Here is an 8,865-nt window from a genome sequence, read left to right as displayed (position 1 = left end):
GCTCACTCTTTTTTTAAAAAAACACACACATTATTATTGACTAGAGGCCCGGTGCACAAATTTCGTGCATGGGGGAGGGCAGGGGGAAGGGGGCCCCTCAGTCTGGCCTGCACCCTCTCCAATCCAGGACCCCTCAGGGAATGTCCGACTGCTGGTTTGTGCCACTTTTAACAACAGATGAAAGCTCCATTGTTGTTTCTTTCTTTTCATGCTTAAACCCATTGGAATTAGTAGGTATTCAAAGTGTGTATACATTTTGGGGGGACACCCTGTATATCTCTAGTCAGCGGTGAAAGGAACCAACAGTGGATTTGGAACCCCCAGACAGGGAACCTCACTCACTCCCCGCATGTCTCCCCACTCCACTTTCCACCTTCGTGGGCAGCGGGAGAATCAATGTTTTCTCTCATTAACTCAGAAAAGCACGTCCTGTCACACGCTGCCCAGCAGGAGTTCGCTAGGCCCCAAGTGAGCGAGGCTCAGTCAGGGCAGCCTTCGCTCATGGGTGCCGGCACACAAAGTGCACATTCCTCCTCTGCAGTCACTCCGACTATCCCACCATTTCACTGAGAGGATGGAACTCCTCGCCTCCTCTGGGTTCCTGATCTTGAACGCTGACCAAAGGCACCTCAGCGAGGGCTGCCCACGCCCACCAGGTGTGTCTGTCCACACCTTCTCCCACCTCAGCACCTGCATGAGCCCCATGGAGGTGATCTCATCTCTGCACTGGCCTCCGCAGGAACAGGGCATCACCACTCTGCCCTCTCACTGTCATCTCACGGACGCCCACCCTCAGCACCCAGAATAATCAGACACTCTCCAAAGGACGTGAGCATGCCAGCATGCCAGAGGGGATGTGTGCACATCCTGTGGGGGATGTAGGCATGCTAGGGTTGATGGAAGTGTGGTGAAGGGGCAAGGGGGGGAACTTGCATGCGCCATGGTCTGGGACTGTTGCAGGTGCGTGTGGGTGACAGTGCACTGGGGGAGTGGAGAGGATGCACGCACCAGAGGCCTGCGGCTGTGCAGATCTGCAAACCCCCGAGGCGCGGCCAGGAAGATGTCAATCTGGCCCGCCACAGTGCCTGTCCCTGTGATCGCACACCTTCTGGGCCAGGAGGTGGGACTTGCGCAGCCACTCCTCAGCGCTGATGGCCTATAGGCGCTACTTCAGCTCAGCCCACAGGCTCTGCTTGGCATGCTCATAGCTGCCACCACTGCCATGTGGGGAGTACAGGCCGCCTTCCACCAGCCCGCCTCCCCCGCCCAGAGGCTTTCCGCACGTGCTGCCTACAGGTCCTCTGCAGGTGGGGCAGGGCGGAACGCCTGTGTCATCACCATGGCAACGACAAAAGCATCCTGGCCAGGCGCTGCCATCTTTGTCACGGGGTGACCCTAAATTTACATATCTCCACCTTATTAGCTGTGGGCGTCGCCATCTTTGTTGCAGAGTGATGGTTAATTTACATATTACTCTTTTATTATATAGTATTTCAGAGAGGAAGGGAGAGGGAAAGAGAAAGAAACATCAATGATGAGAGAGAATCATTGATTGGCTGCCTCCTGCACGCTCCACACTGGGGATCAAGCCCGCAACCCAGCATGTGCCCTGACCAAAATCGAACCTCCTGGTTCATAGGTCGATGCTCAACCACTGAGCCATGCCAGCCGGGCTAAAATATATTATTTAAATGTGAGGTTTAAATATATGTAACTGCTTTAATAAAATTAGAGATTATAAAGAGATATTTGATCTTTCTGTCTAGATCTCCCAGAGGTTTTATATTTACAATGATACAACTATTTATACATGAATGTGTGCATGTGTGTGTGTGTGTGTGTGTGTGTCTCATTGGAATAATGGGAAATTAATTGATATTTGCACTTATACAGTATATTTCAGTGTCCACTGCCTTTGGGAAGTTCTCTCTGAACTCCTTTCTTATTTTTCCTGGTGCTTCTACTGGGATCTCTGAGTTTTACATCCTTCTTTTCTCCCTATCCGGATCCACAGCTTTTATTGTTTTTAGAATTATCTACTGGAGGACAAGCACGGTACCTCATTGGACTATCTCTTTCCGGGGATTATCACAGTGCCGGGCAGACATAATGCTCAGTGACTGTTAAGTTAATTAATGATATTACTTTTCATATTAACTACTTGAAGAATCCCAAATTTCACTTTTTTCTTTTGTTTCACATCAGGTGGAATGCATGCATGACTGATTCAGTAAGTCAGTCCACAGAATAAAGACTTTGAAATTCCTAAGATGAAAGGTAATATAAAACAGCCTGCTAGATGAAAATAATCATTTATCTTACAAACTTTGACTAGTTCTTTTGATACATCTCCATTGCCAAAAAATAATATAAGTGAGGTGTGTTTTTTTTAATAACAGTAAAACTCTGATCCTGTGAAGGATATAAAAATATATTTTTCCATTTCTATGAAAATATGTTGGCCACAAACTCAGATTTTCTGTGTGTGCATATTATATTCTTTCAGATCCTGAATATGAATCATGCTGTGTCACTACTAAAAACTTGCAAATTTATCACTCTTTATCACCAATTTAGTAAATTTCAGAATAATTAATTTCTAAAAATTGGTGGAGGTTAAAAGAACTGTTAGCCTTTTCACTCTGTCAATTTACATATTATAAGGGTTATGATTAAGATTTTAGCATGTGAAAAGAGCTATAGTAACTGTACTAACCAATAATTTATGTAATTTGTGAGCTTGATTCAGGCATTGAATTCAGTGACTATAAAAGACCATATAAAGCTTCAGAGAAATATTGTAAGGGTCTGTTTAGAATCTGTGTAAATCAACCAGGTATAAAGCATAATAAATGTTTAAGCTTTTGTGATATAACCAGCACTATTATCTAAAAACATGATTATAAAATAAATACTGTTCTTGCATTCAAATAAATCTACTTAGAAGTCTACAATTATTTGGGTAAATTGGAAAAGCAAATAACAAAGCATTTTTCATAAATTTCACCATTAAAAGGTACCATAATTTTTTTATTCAGATGCTCAATTTTACAAAAGATATAATTTTATTGCTTAATATTGCTCTGCTGGATTTTAGATATCTTTATTGACTAATACTTTGTATAACCCTAGGAATTCTGCCTCAATCTTCAAATTATTTTATTTTTATTTACCAATAATGTTAGTATAGTCATCTAATATTTTAAAGTATTTTTAACCAATAACTGATTGATACTTTAACTTAGATTGTTAGATTCTCTTGAGAACAATACCTGAAAATAATTAGTATTTATAACTCTTAGCTAAAATGCAGGAAATAAATAAAGACACTGAGGATTCTATGAGAATTTAATTAAATTTAGTGAGTTATAGCTTGGTGCTTCTCAGCATGTAAAAAAGCGTTCACAAATCTCATCTTAATTACTTCCTCTCTCTCCTCCATGATGATTCGATTATTTGTTACAAAACCACATTTCCAAGTATCAGCCACTAAGTTTTGACATACATTTATTAAAATTTGTATTGTATGGTCATATCTCCACTTGTTAGTGGTGTAGAAGAATGGGGGGCATTGCTGTTTTGTCCCTCACTCCTCTGAAATTGTATCATTTTACTCTTTTGCAAAGTTACCTTTTTGTGTATTCTACAGTCCACATTTAATATATTGCCTTGACACCTGGTCTATGTTCTTCCCAAAACAGAAGAAAACAAAAAATGCTGTATTTTACCAGCAGATTGCATCAGCTTCCTTAGACACATTCAGTTGACATCTGTGACATTGTGAAGAAAGAAAAAAAATTGTCCCCCAATTACATGTTAATAAGTCTTTGATATTTCTTTCCTATTTATGTAAAGTAGGCTTAAAATTGTAGACTTACTGAAGGCTGGGTCTTCAGTATTCAGTAGTGCTACAGCTCCCCCTATAGGAAAGTTGGAACCAAGTATACGTATATTGATGTGCTAACCCAGAAAAGGCAGAGGCTCTTTTTCTAAGCACCTTAAGTGTTCATCATTTTATTCTATTCATTGGTTTATTTTTTAGCAATATATATCTTTAAAGTTATTTTCCTTTTAAAGTGGAGGAAGGGAGGAAGAGGTGGAGGAGGAAGGAGAAAGAAGAAAAGGAGGATGAGAATGAGAATAATGTGAGTAGACTGATGCAAAAGAAAGTTAAATATTTCATATATAGGGTAGGGCAAACGTATATTTACAGTTGTTTGTATAGCAAATATACAATAATTAATAAATAATACTAGAATAAACTGTTTTGTGTATTCACAACTGTAAACCTACTTTTGCCCAAACCTGTATGTAGTTCATAACAAGAGAAATCTAAATAAAAAGGAATATCTATGAGATATACTTTTAACCGATTCCTGTCTAGTTTTCTTTTATTAGTAAAAATGCAATATAAATGTACATGGGAAATGGGCAAGTTATGACTTCATGTACATACATGTTCAGTCCAAGAGGCTATAAATATAGTAATGCTAGACAAAGATTACTGCAAATTTCTTATGAGTGAATTTAGATGTCAGAGTATTTTTTTGGTAAATGTCACTTATATATCTTAGACCAATTAGAAAAAGAAATTGTGAATTAGAGAAAAGTTTAAAATGAACATAAATAACAACCTTTAGCTATACAATATTATACCCCTAACTTATACACATAATATGAAAATTTTGAAATTGATGCCAAATAATAATTTTATTGGACAAAATTAATCATGTAATTAAAATGTGCTCTTATTTGACATGATGTCAATAAAATATCAATGATGTTTCTGCCTCATAGGAGTCAGTCATTCTGAAATCTTACATGGTAATTTTACTATCTCAGTAAGTATGTAAAAGCCCAGCTCAGTTCATTACAGCATAATTCAAATTATCATTATTTTCCAATGACTGAGATTCTAATGAATGAGGGTTGTTGTGTAGTAATATGTTGTGTTCCTCAAAGCAATTTTGCTTTACCAAAAACAATGAAATATTTTATTTAAAAAGTACTAATTGCCCTGGCCGGTTTGGCTCAGTGGATGGAGCGTCAGCCTGCAGACTGGAGGGTCCCGGGTTCGAGTCCAGTTAAGGGCATGTGCCTTGGTTGCGGGCACATCCCCAGTGGGGGGTGCAGGAGGCAGCTGATTGATGTTTCTCTCTCATTGATGTTTCTGACTCTCTATCCCTCTCCCTTCCTCTCTGTGGAGAATCAATAAAATATATTTAAAAAGTACTAATAACCTAAATTATGTATTCAGCCTACTAATGTAGTCCAAGTATCTATGAATACCTATGCACAATATAATTTCAGAGTTACCTCAGTTTCATCCTAATTACTCACTCTTTCGTCATAATAATAAGTAAAGTGGTGATTTAGTGCCATCTCAGTTTAAGGAGTAGGCATAAATAAAGTAAGCATACAAGTTATATGTGCATGCATTGATGTCAGTCTTTCTTGATATGTCTGTGTAGGGATCACTGTCTGCCTTTATTTGCAAACATCTATGGCAGTGATAAGATATGAAAGGGTAGTGTAGAGTATCTGTGGTTGTTTTTCCAACTTCTCCTCTTAATTGTGTATGAGTGTAGACATGGATTAACATATATCTGTGTATGGCTACACATATTGCCTCTGGAAAACCCTTCCAAATAGGCTTTGCTAAGAGAGACATTGGAGGGATACTTCAAATATATAAAGCTACACTGTATACAACATTTCTGTGAAGGTAATACTAGCGACAGCAGATAATGGCCATGTTCCCCTTGTAGCAATGGCGTTCAATAATACAGGGTGTCCCAAAATATGTATACATTTAACAGCTGTGTATGGCTACACATATTGCCTCTGGAAAACCCTTCCAAATAGGCTTTGCTAAGAGAGACATTGGAGGGATACTTCAAATATATAAAGCTACACTGTATACAACATTTCTGTGAAGGTAATACTAGCGACAGCAGATAATGGCCATGTTCCCCTTGTAGCAATGGCGTTCAATAATACAGGGTGTCCCAAAATATGTATACACACTTTAACAGCTGATATCTCAATTTTGAAAATGAAATGCCTTTATAATTATTCAGAGTGTGTGTATACATTTTTGGAGGACACCCTATATATCTTTATGTGTTAATCTAAAATAAAGTATTTACAACTCAATCGCTTGATGTTCTTTTCTCCAAGATTTCAAGTAGAATAAACATTCACAAGAGATGCATCATATTTATCTTGAGCTTTGTGTTCATTTGACATTCCCTGAGATGTGTCTATGGGGCTCCATTTTGAACAACGTGGGCAAAATAAAACCTCTTCTATGAACCTCACATCTATCCACTAATAAGGGGACTCCTTAGTTTAAAATTTGTGTTGGACTTTTAGAACGCCTTTCTTATATTCTCCACATTCTGCTCTTAGAAATTGTGTATTCTGAAACACATAGCAATACCTTTGCCTCTCAATAGGAAGAAGTTTGGCCTAAGTAGCTTTACAATATGCTTCCATATTTTCTTAACACTTGCTCTGTACTGCAGAAGGATAATCCAGTATCATCCATGAAATCATTTACTCCTTTCATACAATAGGGGCAGGAGACAAAATTAAACTGCCTCCATTGCAGAACAATGACAAAAAGTTCTGCCAGACCTCTTCAGAAAATCTTTGCCAAAAATATTATTTTCATCCAAAGCAATATGACCATTGAGACAAGTCTACATTACAATGCACACTAGCCAGTTCTTCAGGGGTATATAAACAGGATGCGGGTGTTTCAGTTTGAAGAGACAATCAAAATCAGTCTTAATAATGAGTGCTGATATTAATGAAAACATCTAGTCAATCAGATATTCTCAAGGTTTATGGTAACCTTTCAGTGATAACAATAATGAATGTATCATTTTGCTAACACACCACTGCCATTTCTATTGCCATTATTTGACTTTAAATGATGACATTTAATTAATTAAAATTAATTCATTTTAATTATTACACCTAAGCTAAATGGCATAAATAGAAGAAAAATCAGTGAATTGCAGGAAATGTGGACTCTGAAAACTATTCTGCAATGATGCAGGAACAAAGGCAGGGTGTGTTTCGTCAACCCTATTAAACATAAATAGTCACATCCTTAGAATTGCAAACTAGGAATAAGATGGGCAACTTGGAAGTTCTCCACATTTTCTCAAAGCAGACTGTTTTAACTAAGATTTTGTCAAGTAAACATGAAACAAATACCTGAAGAAAGCAGTTTTAAAAAGCACATGTAAATAAATCGGGCAGTAACTTGGATTTAAAACTAAAGAAAAGTCAAGTATTCATTTCCCCAAAGCATGCAGTTACACAGCTGGGGATATTAGTAGGAAAGGGGCTAAGTACTGAATGAAGCAATTTGAACATATGGCATTCTTAAAGATTCATATGAATTGGAGAGCAGGGAGCATTTGGGCTGTAAAGGAGGCTAACTGATCACCAACATAATTGGCTGGCTAATGGGATATCTTTGAATAAAGGAACTGTGATCATTATACCTACAGGAGATTATGCAGGATAAACAAATAATTCTGTAATATACAGAGATGTCTGTTCCTTTTTTAAAAGGAGAATAGAGTACTGTATTTTTCCATGTATAAGATGCCCCCATGTATAAGACACCCCCCACTTTTCCAACCCAAAATTAAGAAATCAATATTTTAAACATTTTCCAGGTTTTCCTCTGAAGGCCTTCTTCTTTTTTGGCATCTTAAGGAGTTGTTATTCCTGTTTTCTTCACTGTCTGATCATACACTCAGTGGGAGGAGGTCCAAATTGTCTCTCTGCAGCTCTATGTCCATGCTTTTTTGCACAGCTAATTACATCCAGTTTGAATTTTGCAGAGTAAGACAATTGCTTACTGGTATTTATCTTTTTATTTTTTGACATCTTTATGAGCTCAGAACGCTCTGGTCCCTGTTGCATCTGCACACTCTCCACCTCTACTTCCTATTATGGCATCAGCTGATGTCAGTAACAATAAGACTTGTGATTGGAGGAAGCCTGTTTGACAAGGTAGGGACAGCTAAGCACCCACACAGCTCCCTCCTAGGCCGACTTCCATGTATGAGATGCCCCTCGATTTTCAGTCTAATGATTTTAGAGAAAAAAATAGTTTCTTATACATGGAAAAAATATGGTATGTCCCTGGAAGCTCTTATATTGATTTAGTGCTGAGAGATAGTGTCATAGAAGACATCACCTAATGGTGATCGGTCATTACCAGGAAGTAGATTGTGAACTGTAAGAAGCTTGTGGGTTACCAGAAAGAGGGCTGGATTATATACATTGTATTTGCTAAGCCCTATAAAACCTGAGTACCCCTTCCTCCTCTAGCAACAAAACAGCATTTATTTAAAACTTATATGATATATTTATTGTGAAAGCCTGGTTTCCATGTTTTTGAATCTTTTTGCCTATTTAAAATCTATGATGACAGATGAGAAAAATTCTGTCCTATGGCTGATAAAATTATTTTGGGGTATGCTTTGCATTTATTTTTGTTAACTATGATTGAGACAATATAAATATTAAAGGAAATGTTACTGTTTTAACAGTGTAATGAAAAAAAAAGATTAGAAGGATAAGGATATACTATTTAAAATACTGAGAATGCTTTATGAAACATTCTAATCCTTAACTGTACATACTGGCTTGAGATTTATTTGTATATTTATTTGCTGACTTTTTATTTTCTCATGAATCTATAAGTCCCATGGGGAGAAGTTATCTCCACCGCTTAGAACACGACCTGGCATGTGGTAAATGTGAAATATATAATTGTTGAATGAATAAATGAATGGCATGTGCTAAGAATCCCAAAACATGCTGGTAACTGGAAGT

The sequence above is a fragment of the Myotis brandtii genome, unplaced genomic scaffold (assembly GCF_000412655.1).
Source record: "Myotis brandtii unplaced genomic scaffold, ASM41265v1 scaffold548, whole genome shotgun sequence".
NCBI classification, from domain to species: domain Eukaryota; kingdom Metazoa; phylum Chordata; class Mammalia; order Chiroptera; family Vespertilionidae; genus Myotis; species Myotis brandtii.
This window is presented reverse-complemented; position numbering follows the sequence as displayed.